The sequence below is a fragment of the Girardinichthys multiradiatus genome, chromosome 6, assembly GCF_021462225.1.
Source record: "Girardinichthys multiradiatus isolate DD_20200921_A chromosome 6, DD_fGirMul_XY1, whole genome shotgun sequence".
NCBI lineage: Eukaryota > Metazoa > Chordata > Actinopteri > Cyprinodontiformes > Goodeidae > Girardinichthys > Girardinichthys multiradiatus.
The window spans coordinates 15,189,417-15,203,177 of NC_061799.1; the positions used below are offsets into that span (position 1 = coordinate 15,189,417).

Genomic DNA, 13,761 nt, shown 5'->3' on the forward strand with positions numbered 1-13,761 from the left:
AAAAATGAAATCTTCATCTCCATAAAGCTTTTCAGCAGATGGAAGCATGAAGTGCTCCAAAATCTCCTGATAGCTAGCTGCATTGACCCTGCCCTTGATAAAACACAGTGGACCAACACCAGCAGCTGACACGGCACCCCAGACCATCACTGACTGTGGGTACTTGACACTGGACTTCTGGCATTTTGGCATTTCCTTCTCCCCAGTCTTCCTCCAGACTCTGGCACCTTGATTTCTGAATGACGTGCAGAATTTGCTTTCATCCGAAAAAAGTACTTTGGACCACTGAGCAACAGTCCAGTGCTGCTTCTCTGAAGCCCAGGTCAGGCGCTTCTGCCGGTGTTTCTGGTTCAAAAGTGGCTTGACCTGGGGAATGCGGAACCTGTAGCCCATTTCCTGCACACGCCCGTGCACGGTGGCTCTGGATGTTTCTACTCCAGACTCAGTCCACTGCTTCCGCAGGTCCCCCAAGGTCTGGATTCGGCCCTTCTCCACAATCTTCCTCAGGGTCCGGTCACCTCTTCTCGTTGTGCAGCGTTTTCTGCCACACTTTTTCCTTCCCACAGACTTCCCACTGAGGTGCCTTGATACAGCACTCTGGGAACAGCCTATTCGTTCAGAAATTTCTTTCTGTGTCTTACCCTCTTGCTTGAGGGTGTCAATAGTGGCCTTCTGGACAGCAGTCAGGTCGGCAGTCTTACCCATGATTGGGGTTTTGAGTGATGAACCAGGCTGGGAGTTTTAAAGGCCTCAGCAATCTTTTGCAGGTGTTTAGAGTTAACTCGTTCATTCAGATGATTAGGTTCATAGCTCGTTTAGAGACCCTTTTAATGATATGCTAATTTTGTGAGATAGGAATTTTGGGTTTTCATGAGCTGTATGCCAAAATCATCCGTATTAAGACAATAAAAGATCTGAAATATTTCAGTTAGTGTGCAATGAATCCAAAATATATGAATGTTAAATTTTCATCATGACATTATGGAAAATAATGAACTTTATCACAATATGCTAATATTTTGAGAAGGACCTGTAGTACCCTGATCTTGAACGTTTAAAAAACAAAGATCATTGTTGAATTCAGAAAGAATGAGCCCTGCCATACTCTTCAGATGATCAACTACTCAGCAGTGGAGATCGTCAGCAGCACCAGGTTCCTGGGGATGGTACCCTTGTAAAGAGGGCCCAACAGTGTATGCACTTCTTGCAGTAGGAGAGGAGAGTGCACTGACCCTCTTCTATTTTCGCCACCATCTACAAAGGAACTATAGAGAGCATCCTGACCAGCTGTATCAGTCTGGTCAGTGGCCTCCAGTGCCTCTGACTGAAAGTCCCTAGAGAGGGTGGTAAGGACAGCAGAAAGAATCATTGGTACTTCACTTCCTTCGCTCCAGGACATTGCAAAGAACCACTATTTGACTGGGGTTCAAAACATCACCACAGACCCCTCACATTCCCTCCATGGACAGTTTCTTCTTATTATACCCTGGTAGATGTGGTGGAATTGGAGGGAGGCAAAGAGCGGTTCCAGAAATCCATCCTGGTTTCTGAAAAGGACTTCTGCAGTCAAAATATGTATATAGTTCACAGAAATGTCCAAATCAAGGCACAGATCACAAATAAGTGAATAAGGTTTATGAGTCATGAGTGTTAACTAAAAGTAATCTGGTATGTTTCTGTGACAGGAAATGGTTAGTGAGCACTTTGTAAGAATTTTTTTAATGAAAAACCTGCAGGTATGGGATCACAACCTACAAATAAAATAGATTTAAGAGTGATCATCAACTCTATGCTATGGAGAGCTGTTTCATTCAAAATTAAATACATAAATACTGCTATTGATAAATTATTAATAAATATTCCATGAAATAAATGAATATCCACATGAAATAAAACAAAATAATTACGTTAAAATAAATTTTTATCTTGTTTTATTTAATTCATTTCAAGATTTTTACTTAAAGATTTATTTATTTCATAATGTAGTTTTATTTTGTGACACTTATTTTGTAAAGCTACTGTGCATATTTCAGTGACTTACTATTTAACCCCGTTTTTCATTTTAAGCTCTTTTTATTTCAAGTTCCTATATTCAAATGAGGGGGCGGAGTTTTATCTGCTGGGCGGGGCTGGGGCAGCAGGGCCGAGCTCTATTTGTGCATGCCGCTGAAAAACGGGGTTAAAAAGTAAAAGCAACTGAAATACATAAAGTAGCTTTACAAAATAAAAGTGTCACAAAATAAAACTGCATTGTAAAATAAATAAATCTTTAGGTAAATTAAATAAATCTTTAATTAAATAAAAGATAAAAATTTCTTTAATCATAATTCGTTTTATTTCATGGGGATATTTATTTATTTCATGGAATATTTAATCATAATTTATCAATAGCAGTATTTGTTTATTTAATTTTGAATGAAACTGCTCTCCATACTATGCTTTGGAAAACATGTATCAATCCATATAGTGTTTGTTTGATCCTGTTCAGGGTAGGTAGTCTGTCCTAGCTACCATGCCAACCATGCACACACAGAATAACCCATATACATTCCTTTCAAAAAATATTTATCCCACTTGGCATTATTTTTAATTTATTGCTGTGAACCCATAAAAATTCAATTTATTGTTGTTTAGCATTTCATATGTTGGAGCTTTATGAAAATCACCATAACATGAATATAATGTCAGAGTTTTTGTTTCATTAAATACATTTGTGTTCGGTAAGAAAATGCAAATAAGAGTGGTGGCCTTGGCCCAGAAGTTGAGAAGTTATTCCTATGTGGAAGATTGGGGGTTCAGTCACCCACTATATTACGAAATAGAAAAAAGGCGGACCCAAGATTCAGCCAGACACAGTACTTAAAATTTAAAAGGTTTATTCAGCCACAGGAAAACGTCACTCAGGTAAAACTCCACACAGCTTCCGGGAATCACTGGGGCAGAAAGAGGAATTAGTGACTTGTTGTTTCTCCAGATATTGCAGGGATCAGAAAAGTCACTAACCTGCTTTTGTCTTGAGTAGAACTTGAAACCCAGAGGGGAAACCTCAGTGGGTGGCAGGCAGTGATCTCCACAGCACAGGTAAGAAGTGACTCCAGGCTCAATAATCCGAGGACAGAAACAGGGTCAATGATCGGAACAAGAGACGTCAGGCAAGGGGCAGGCAGAGGCATAAACCAGATGCAGGAAACAAGGTCAAAACCAAAATCCAAACAGTCTGACAGGGAGCAGGCAGAGAGGCAAAAATCCAAAAGGCAAGGCAAGGCGAGGTCAAGAACAATGATCAGACAGGAAGGAGCGCTGGATATCTACTCACACAATGGCTTTCAAAAACCTGGCACCATCTGCTTGTCAGAGTCAGTATATATCAGGGAAGACACAGGTGCTTGGCATTCCACAGATTGCACTACACTGCAGCAGCCACCAGGTGCATCTAATCTGCTGATTGCAGCCAGGGAGACAGGGTAGAACAGACGTGCCAGAATCATAACACACTAGGCCAAATGCTAAAGTCACTGGGAACATACTCGTGCCCCTCACAGTTCTTGACATGGCAATATGTGTAATAAGTGACAAGGTAGAAAAATCAAGTGTTGTGTATAGAGGGCAAATATTTAATAGAAAGCATCAATATGTATGAAGGACAAAGACATTGTAAGAAGCTTTCCCATTTTTAAGCTGAGGCTTAAAAATGGGAAAGATGTACTATTTAACAACGTTCTGAAGGATAACAAATTAGGGTGTTGATGTACTGAACACTGCAAAAACATAGACTTTGTGATAATGTTTAATCCATAATTGCAAAATGGAATGATTAAATAATCACAACTAACAAGTAAAGTTAATGCAGATCCCCAAACTAAATTATTTAGAAAAATACAGTATTAATAGTAGAGGTAGCCAAAAGCCTTATTGTAGCTAATAAGGAGCTGTAAAACAGTTTGTAAAACAGATTGTTATTTGAGTTATTAGGTCTGTCTAAAGCTGCATACTCCTTAAAGAGTAGGTTGAAAAATGTTATCACTAGATGAAGAAACCAAAAAAAAAATTTTCAAACGTAAAGTACTTAGACAAATGTCTGACAATGTCTAGCAAACTATTGTGGACTATGCTTTACGATGTGTTGCAAGAGTTAGTTTTTTACATTTTGTCACAAGTACAATGCATTTCATTTGGCCCAATACATCACAGTGCCTGCTTTTACACCTTTAAAATGTAAGGAAAATAATTAATAATTTTCAAAATCTTTTACATATTTAAAAATCCGGAGTGCATTCATATTCAGATCTCTGAGTCAGTACTTTGTACAATCACTTTTCTCTTCAAACACAGCTGCTTTGAGGGTATGGCTCGACAAGCTTTACACATGGAGAGACCTAGAACTCCATCCATCTTCCCATTATTTATCTTATGTTTCCTTGTTAAAGAAACGACCCCCACAGCATCATGCTGCCATCACCATGTTTTACCATGTTGGCCAGAAAGTTTTGTTCTCATCTGATCAGAGCACTTTCTTCCACATGCATTGTCCCCTACATGGCTTGTGGCAAACTACAAACATGAGCTTGACTTTTTAACATGGTTTGTCACTCGCAACAAATTCTGATATCTGAGCTGTGGAGCTCTTGGATGCTTCTTGCTTGGCCTATTAATTCAGGTGGATGACCATGCTTTATTAGTTCTGCAGTTGTGCCATACTGTTCACATGTTTCGAAGATCAATTGAATAGTTCTCTGTGAGATGTTCACAGCTTAAAATATTGTTTTCTAACCTAATCCTGCTTTAAACATCTCCCATACTTCTCTGCTGTGTTCCTTGGTCTTCATTATGCTATTTGTGCAATAATGTTCTCTAAGAAAGCCCTGAGGCCTACACAGAACAGCTGGATTTATTCTAATGCCCCTTTGATCTGTATTTACTAATTAGGCAAATGGTCATATGAAGGGAGGAAGCACAGGTTTTTGTATGGGTGCCAGAGTTAAGGAAGCCAAATAAAAATGAATGTCACTTATCAGATTTTTGTTTGTATCAAAAGGTACAAAGCATAAATACATGTTCCTTCACTTTTCCACAATTCTGCCCTACTTTGTGTTAGTCAATCATGTAACATGCCAAATTGGTTTGGTGTGAATACTTTTGCAAGACAATTTAATGCAAGAAAATTCTCCCACTTGGTGTCATAAGCACACACACACACACACACACACACACACACACACTATACACTTTTCAAAGTCTGACCTATGATGGATTGAACCGACTTGATATAATGCCTGCTATTTAAAGAGTGATAGCAATACTTGGTAAGAAGAAAAGTATAAATATATCACTGGTTGAATGTTCAAATTTTTGTCAATGCTTTGTGGTGTTCTGGCAGGTCCCGATGATAGAGCAGGCTCTTTTTGAAAGCATTGGCATCAGGAAGAAGTATATATGCTGTTTTTGATTATAGATAGAGGAGGGTTTCTGTGAACACATAGCACACAAACCAGCTGACCTGCTGTGTGCAGATAGCTACCTGCATTACTCTTTATATGCTTATGTAAAGGTATCCATCGCTGTGAAAACTATTTGTGCCTTTACATATTTTTTGTCCGTTTTGTCTGGTTTTCCAGTGGGCTGCACAGAGGTGCACTTGGTAGCACCGTGGCCTTGCAGCAAGAAGTTCCTGGGTTCGACTCCCAGCTGGGGGTCTTTTCACATGGCGTTTGCATGTTCTCCCTATTCATGCGTGGATTCTCTCTGGGTACTCTGTCTTCCTCCCACAGTCCCAAAAACATGACTGTTAGATTAACTGGTCTCTCTCAATTGCCCTTAGGAGTGAATGGGTGTGTGCGTGGTTGTTTGTCCTCTGTGTTGCCCTGTGATAGACTGACGAACTGTCAAGGGATGTACTCCGCCTTTTGCCCATAGACTGCTGGAAATAGGCACCAGCTCACCCTGTGACAACCCTGAATTACATTCAGTCATCCAGGCCCTGAAGAAGCAAAGTAGCTTCAGACCACCTTGTTGTCTGATGTGTGATGTTCTTTTTCTGATTGACTTTTCCTTAGCAGCCCTATTGAGCCCACAAAGACATTTGGCTACAATACTGGTTGTCCATGACATTTGAAAAGTTAGAAACAATTTTAAAAGGAAAACCCAAAACATTCAAAATATTTTGAAAAAATACCTAATTTTCTATTGGTTGCTATGCAGCTAGCAGCAGCTGCGAGCAGTATGCTGTTTTTTTCCTGCAGTATGCAGGAAAAACAAAAACATCTTTATAAAACATTCCTTGTCCAGTTATAAAGACTAAATTATAGCTACATTTAAAATTAGGACCCCTTCACAGGAGTCAAAACATGGAGTGTTTAATATTGCGGTTGTCACATACAGTTGTAATAGTAATCTCATTTTACCACAGTACTACTAACCATAGGACAATTTATCATGGTAATCATAAAGACCAATAATTTTATCCATAGTCTCGGAGATTGACAGAATATTCTCCCAAAATCTTTTGGTACAATTAAGATGTTGTCATTCCATGAATGCCATTTTTGCCCAGTCTTTTCCTGATTGTTGAATACTGAGCACTGACCCTGCAGACGATCAATTGGCCTGCAGTGCTTTAGATGTTGTTCTGAGTTATTTTGTGATCTCCTGGATCAGTCACCAATATGCGCCTGGAGTCATTTTAGTGGCTCAGCAACTTCTGGAAAGATTCACAGCTGCGTGTTTTATGCATTAACGGATAATATCTCATACTGTGGTTCACTGGAATCCCACAACTGTAGATACAGCCATTGATTTTGCTTCTCATCTGTTCTTAATTTTTTTTTTTTGATAGGTTGCATGATATGTTGCTTTTTGAGATCTTTTAGCCAGTTTTATGCTGTGAGGCAGGTTATTTTGAAGAAATGTATTGATTCTGCAGGTCTGGCAGTAATCAGACCTTCATGTGGCCAAACTAAACTCACTTGTCCAAAAAAAATGAGGTTATCAGGTTGGTTTCAAAAGCTTTTTTCCTTTAATGAAATAATCTTTTGAAAACTGATTTCAGTATTTACTCTGTGTTTTTTTTCTTCCTGAAATTAAACTGTGTTTGATGATCTGTGAAAAAAAAATCAAATAAAAGATACCTGAAAGGGGGCAAATACTTTTTCACTGCACTATTCGCTGTCTGGAGAGAAATGAAAATACTATTAACCCAAAGAATTGTTCCTGGCCTTAGAGGTATCCTTCGGGGATATGGTAACAGTATGGGGTTAAATCATTTTAACAGTCCTAAACAGCACAATTAAAGGAGGTGAAATGCAGGTTAATAATCATCAAATAAGATTTGCATTGATTTCAATCAAATTTATGTGGGATTACCTGAAATAGTAACTTGGATAGGGTTTAGCTGCAGTTGCTGGTAAAGTCTTTACTCAGAAATAGAACAATTAAATAGATTTATTTATTCCATTGGCCATTTACTTGGGAAAGCTTTGAGGTTTTCTTTAAAAAAGAGCTTCTTGAAGTGAGCAGCTGCTTCTTTCCCCACCACAGGTTGCCTCTTTGAATGCCTACATCAGCCCATCAGACAAAGCCAAAAGTATCAATTTTTATCTTGATATTGTTTGTACTTTGGGGGAGATTTAAGGGAAAATTTCAAAAATGCTTTCTTCATGGTAAATGGTAATGGTAAATGGCCTGCACTTGTATAGTTCTTTAAAGTCCCCCGAGACCCCTCGTGGTGCAATTCAGATTATACGTACTTAAAATATGTATGCAACTTCCGAGTTACTTCAGAAGATTTTCCACACTGACCAAGGCATTACACAAAGCAGATTTAGGAACTGCTATTCACCAGGAGCATGGACAAAGTCTTGCAGGATATTGAATATTTGTCTGCTTATTTATACCAGTGCTAGTGCCAGGTTATTTAAATAAGATGTGAAAAAGCCTCTGCACTTAATATACTTTGAGTGAATTGATTTATGATACTGCTCACCCAGGCATGCCAAAACCAGCAGATATTCGGTATCTTCTCAAACACTGAGACTGGAAGCAATTTAAAGGCTCTGCAAATCTCAGGTCATTAATCACTAAACGTAATGTAGTGATTCCATCCGCTTCAGACTCTTAACACATAACATCCCACTGTCAAGGAGACTGCCATGGGACGCATCAAGCTACATACTAATCGATCTCAAGCATCACAGTTGGCTACTGTCTTCTCTGAACTACTCTGGGACCACAACATTAGTTCATTCTTCCCTGCTATAGCTTAAGACTCATCTGTAATTGAGAACTACTGAGACCTGACAAAGCTAACATTCTACCTGAACAGTTCTTTCTCTGTATTTTCCTTCCAGAAATGGGCCATTGATCTCTTGATTGAAGACAGACAAAACATTCAACTCAAATAGTTTTGTCAGAGAACTTTACAGATACTCAAGATAAACCCAACTAATAATCAGCTAGTAATCATTTTATTACACAGCAATACTATGTACAAGCAAGCATGGGCTTTTAAAAGTTATTTTATAAATTCAAGCAAAAAATATATATACTTTTTTGGTTCTAGGTTCCACTCATAGCCGTTTCTAAAAACCTAAACAGTTTGTGACAGTTGGTATTGTGCCTCTTTTCATTTAACTGCCAGCTAACATCAAACTTGTGATAGTGGCAGTAATCACTTTTATTTTTAGGGGATAAGATATTGTATACATTACCTTCACAAGTGTGGCTCCATTTACCTCCCGAAGAATGGTAAATGGACTGGATTGTGCTTTTGTCATACAAACCGCTTTGACACAACATGTCACATTCACACTTCTGCACTCCCAGCAATCACACAATCATGCATTAATACACAGCATCTATGAGTAATTTGGGGTTCTTGCCCAAAGATAATCCCACATATGGAAGGGAATCTGGAATCAAACTAGCAGCCTCCAAATTGCTCTGGCTGAGCAACAGCCACCCCTCTATAAGATATGACGTTGATATTGGCTTCTACAGTTGAATTGATAGCTGAAGATGACTGTATGAACTGTAACAATTCATACAGTCATCTTCTGCCATCCCCATGCTGTTTTTCCTCTTCAATAAAACACTCATAGCTGATTGTTAGCTAAGGTTTAGTGAAGAGCTACTTTTTCATGGCTGAAATATTTGCTATAATCTTTGTTCTATTAATGGTCTCAGTCTGTATCCATCATGGCCTCAGTGTGTCCTGATCAAACTTTAAAATTTAAAAATGATAACATTTTGACATAGTTAACCACTTACAATATAGATATGCAACACAAATATGGAAAATGTACTTTGCATACCAAAACATAAACCATCTGGTCTGGATATTGACTTTACAGAAGACACAAATCTCCATCAGGGTAGTACACCACAATTCAGCTAACAAGCACTGTTGACTGTTTTACTGAAGAGGAAATAGGGTCTGGAGACATCCAAGGATGGATGAGGGGGCCAAGCCAAAAATGTCAACTTCAGATCTCAACAGTTCTGCTGGAAGAATTTTATACACCTCTGTGGCCGTGAAGTTTTAATTCTACCATGCTACTACTCTCTTAAGATCTTCAGAGGAAGGATAAATGCTGAAGATATGCTTGGGATTTAAGGGGTGACTGTATTTCCTTTTACAACATACTCAATGGTTATTGGCAACCCTAGTAAAGATGTCTACAAAAGCTTTAGAATAAATTGTTAATATAAAGACATGGTGACATCCAGATGGCACTTTTTGTAGCCATTCTCTAAGACACAATGTGAAATATTTAAATTGAAATAAAAATTTCAGTTTTTAATTAAGCTAACAGCCTATAAACGTGCAAACGTTTTTCAGCAAATTAAAAAATCATATCAGATCAATATAGTATTTTTAATACAGAAATGTCAGGCCACTGTAAAGTACAGCTACATCTATAAAAATATTTGAGGAAGATTTACAGGAAATTTTAGAAATGCTTTCATCATGGTGCAATTCAATGAAATGTAAAAGTTCAATATTTTATGACATTCATGTCAATTCAATTCAGATGAGTTCATTTATATAGCACCAATTCACAACACGTCATCTCAAGGCACTTCACAAAAGTCAGGTACATACATTCCAATTAATCCTAACCACTGAACAGTGCAGTCAGATTCAGTTATTTATTCAAATTGGATAAAAAGTTTTTCTGTCTAAGGAAACCCAGCAGATTGCATCCAGTCAGTGACTTGCAGCATTCCCTCCTCCTGGATGAGCATGTAGAGACAGTGGACAGTCACTGGCGTTGACTTTGCAGCAATCCCTCATACTGAGCATGCATGTAGCGACAGTGGAGAGGAAAAACTCCCTTTTAATAGGAAGAAACCTCCAGCAGAACCAGGCTCAGTGTGAGCGGCCATCTACCACGACTGACTGGGGCTTTGAGAGAACAGAACAGACACACAAAGAGAACAAAGAAGCACTGATCCAGGAGTCCTTTCTATGGGAAGGAAAAGTAAATGTTAATAAACTCTGAGCCAGTTTTCAAGGTAAGAGTCTGAAAGAGAGCACATAGAGTTAGTCACAGCAAAAGCTCAGTAAATTGCCATGTCTAGGAGAGAGAAAGGGTTAAACACTAAAAGACAGGGCCATGTGGATCATCGGTAGAGGGTGAGCATTAAGTTGTTGCCAGCTGAAGCTTGGACGATGCCCCTCTCCAGAAAGGTGTCTCAGGTAGACACAGAGTCAGGCCAGGTGTAGCTTCTAGGAAGAGAAAAGAGAGAGAACAAAGTTAAAAGCTGAAATAACAGCAAATAATGCAAAATTGGAGAGTAGCGTGAAAATGTAGCGAAGAGAGTGAAAGTGGTTATTATGTCCTCCAGTAGCCTAAGCCTATAGCAGCATAACTACAGAGATAGCTCAGGATAACCTAAGCCATTCTAACTATAAGCTTTATTGAAAAGGAAAGTTTTAAGCCTAGCCTTAAAAGTTGACAGTTTGTCCATCTAGAGCCCACTGATGGCCATTGTTATACTAAAACCCACCACGATTGGGATACCTGTCTCTGTCAGATTGATTATAACCTTTGGAAAAGAGAGGGGGTCATACAGGTAGCAGAAATGGAGGGTGTTTGCACCTCAATCATAACTGAGCCGGTTTAGGCTAAACCTGACTCCCCCTTACTCCATCCAACAGGGATGGAAGAAGATGTAAAAATAAGGAAGATAGCTCAGGATAACCTAAGCTACTTTAACTATAAGCTTTATCAAAAAGGAAAGTTTGAAGCCTAGCCTTAAAAGTAGACTGGGTGTCTGCCTCACGGACTAAAACTGGGAGCTGGTTCCACAGGAGAGGAGCCTAATAACTAAAGGATCTGCCTCCCATTCTACTTCTAGAGACTCTAGGAACCACCAGTAAACCTGCAGTCTGAGAACAAAGTGCTCTGTTAGGAACATATGGAACCATCAGATCTCTGATGTATGATGGAGCTAAATCATTAAGGGCTTTATATGTGAGGAGGAGAATTTTAAATTCTATTCTGGATTTCATTGGCTCCCTGGATTTAACAGGGAGCCAATGAAGGGAAGCTAAAGTAGGGGAAATATGATTTCTCTTTTCAATTTTCATCAGAACTGTTGCTGCAGCATTTTGAATCAGCTGACGGCTTTTAACTGCATTTTGTGGTCATCCTGATAGTAAAGAATTACAATAGTCCAGCCTTGAAGTAACAGATGCATGGACTAGTTTTTCAGCGTCACTCCTCGACAGGATATTTCTAATTTTGGCAATGTTCCGGAGATGAAACAAGGAAATCCTAGAAACCTGTTTAATATGGGATTTAAATGACATGTCCTGGTCAAAAATAACACCAAGGTTTTTTACTTTATTACCGGAGGTCAATTTAATGCCATCCAGGTTAAGTGATTGACTAAACAGTTTATTTTTTAAAGACTCCGATCCAAAGACAACAACTTCTGTCTTGTCTGAATTTAGAAGCAGAAAATTTAAAGTCATCCAAGTTTTTATGTCTTCAAGACATGCTTGTAGTCTATCTAACTGGTTGGGCTCATCAGGATTTATGGATAAGTAAAGCTGAGTGTCATCAGCATAACAGCAAAAATTTATTCTATGCTGCCTGATAATTTGACCTATTGGAAGCATATATATAGTAAAGAGAATTGGCCCAAGTACTGAACCCTGTGGTACTCCACAATTAACCCTGGAGTTTACAGATTATTTATCATTTACATGAACAAACTGGAATCTGTCAGACAGATAAGATTTAAACCAGCCTAGCGCTGTTCCCCTGATCCTTACAGCATATTCCCGCGTTTCTAAGAGAATATTATGATTGACTGTATCAAATGCAGCACTGAGATCTAACAGGACAAGTACAGACACAAGAATGTCTTTAGTGACTTTCAGCAGAGCTGTTTCAGTGCTATGATGAGCTCGGAAGCCTGACTGAAACTATGTCAGAAGGTGAAACTCATATCGTTTAGATTCATTAAACATAAATTGAAATATTTCAAGCCTTTATTTCCTGTACTTTTGATGATTATGGCTTACAGATCATAAAAACCCAAATTCTGTCTCAGAAAATTTAGAATATTACATATGATCAATTAGAAAGGGTTATTTTAAACAGAAATGTCCAGCTTCTAAAAAATAAATTTTCATTGGTTGGGCCTTCTTTGACGTACATGAATTACTACCTAAATGCAGCATGGCATGGAGGTAATCCTGTGGTTCTGCTGAGGTGTGTAGGAAGTCTAGATTGCTTTAGTAGCAGCCTTCAGCTTCTCTGCATTGCCGGATCTGGTGTTTCTCAACTTCCTCTCGACAATATTCTCTGGAGGCTTCAGTTCAGGCCAGTTTGCAAACATTGATGCATAGTGTTACTATGGTCATTACAACTAGCTTAGAGGCTTAGTATTTGATCCTCTTAATGTGAACTAAAGTAGATGAAACAATTTGTTCCTCTGGCAGTGTGGGCAAGCAACAAGTCCTGGTTAAAAATGAAATCAGCGTCTTCCTAAAGCTTGTCAGCAGAATGAAGCCTGAAGTGCTCTAACATGTCCGGGTAGCCGTCTCTACTGACTTTGGACATAAATCACAGTGGAACAAAACCAGCGGACAACACGGCTCCCAAAAAATCACTATCATAACTTCACATTGGATCACAAGCAACTTCTTTACTCTTAAATCTGGGACCTTGATTTTCAAATCAAATGCAAAATGAATGTTCATCTAAAAGAAGGACTTTTAACCACAGAGCAACAGTCCAGTCTTTTTTTTCTTAGCAAAGGTAAGATGCTTCTGACATAGTCTCTGATTCAGGAGTGAGTTAAAACAAGAAATATGGACACTTTTAGCATATGCCCTGGATACATCTACCTGTGGTAGCTCTTGAAACACCAACACCAAAAGTCGTCTCCCCTAAAGTTTTAAAAGGTCAGTCCTCAAAGTTCTGCCTGTTGCTTTGCACCTTCTTCTTGCACACATTTTTTTCTTCCACTTAGCTTTTCATTGATATTATTGGATACATCATTCTGTTAACAGACAGAGTCACACCAATAACTATTTGTGGCTTACCCTCTTTAATGAGAGTGTCAATGACTGCCTGTTGGACTGCTGCTATCAGCAGTCTTTCTCTGCATGGTCATAACATAACATAACAATATTAGAAATAATTCAATTTATCTGCCTTGTTTCCTGAGAACCTGAACTTTGGTTTACGTTAGCTTTAAGGCCTGACCTAAATTAACAGACCTAAATGTATCCATCAATCTGTGTGTAAT

General features: G+C 38.7%; 1 protein-coding gene across 1 annotated transcript in view; it reads left to right on the top strand.

The window, feature by feature from the left end:
• The window catches only part of pappa2 (pappalysin 2), a 96,321-nt gene that overhangs the window by 75,890 nt on the left and 6,670 nt on the right, over positions 1 to 13,761 (top strand). The gene's annotated exons all lie outside the window — the stretch shown is intronic.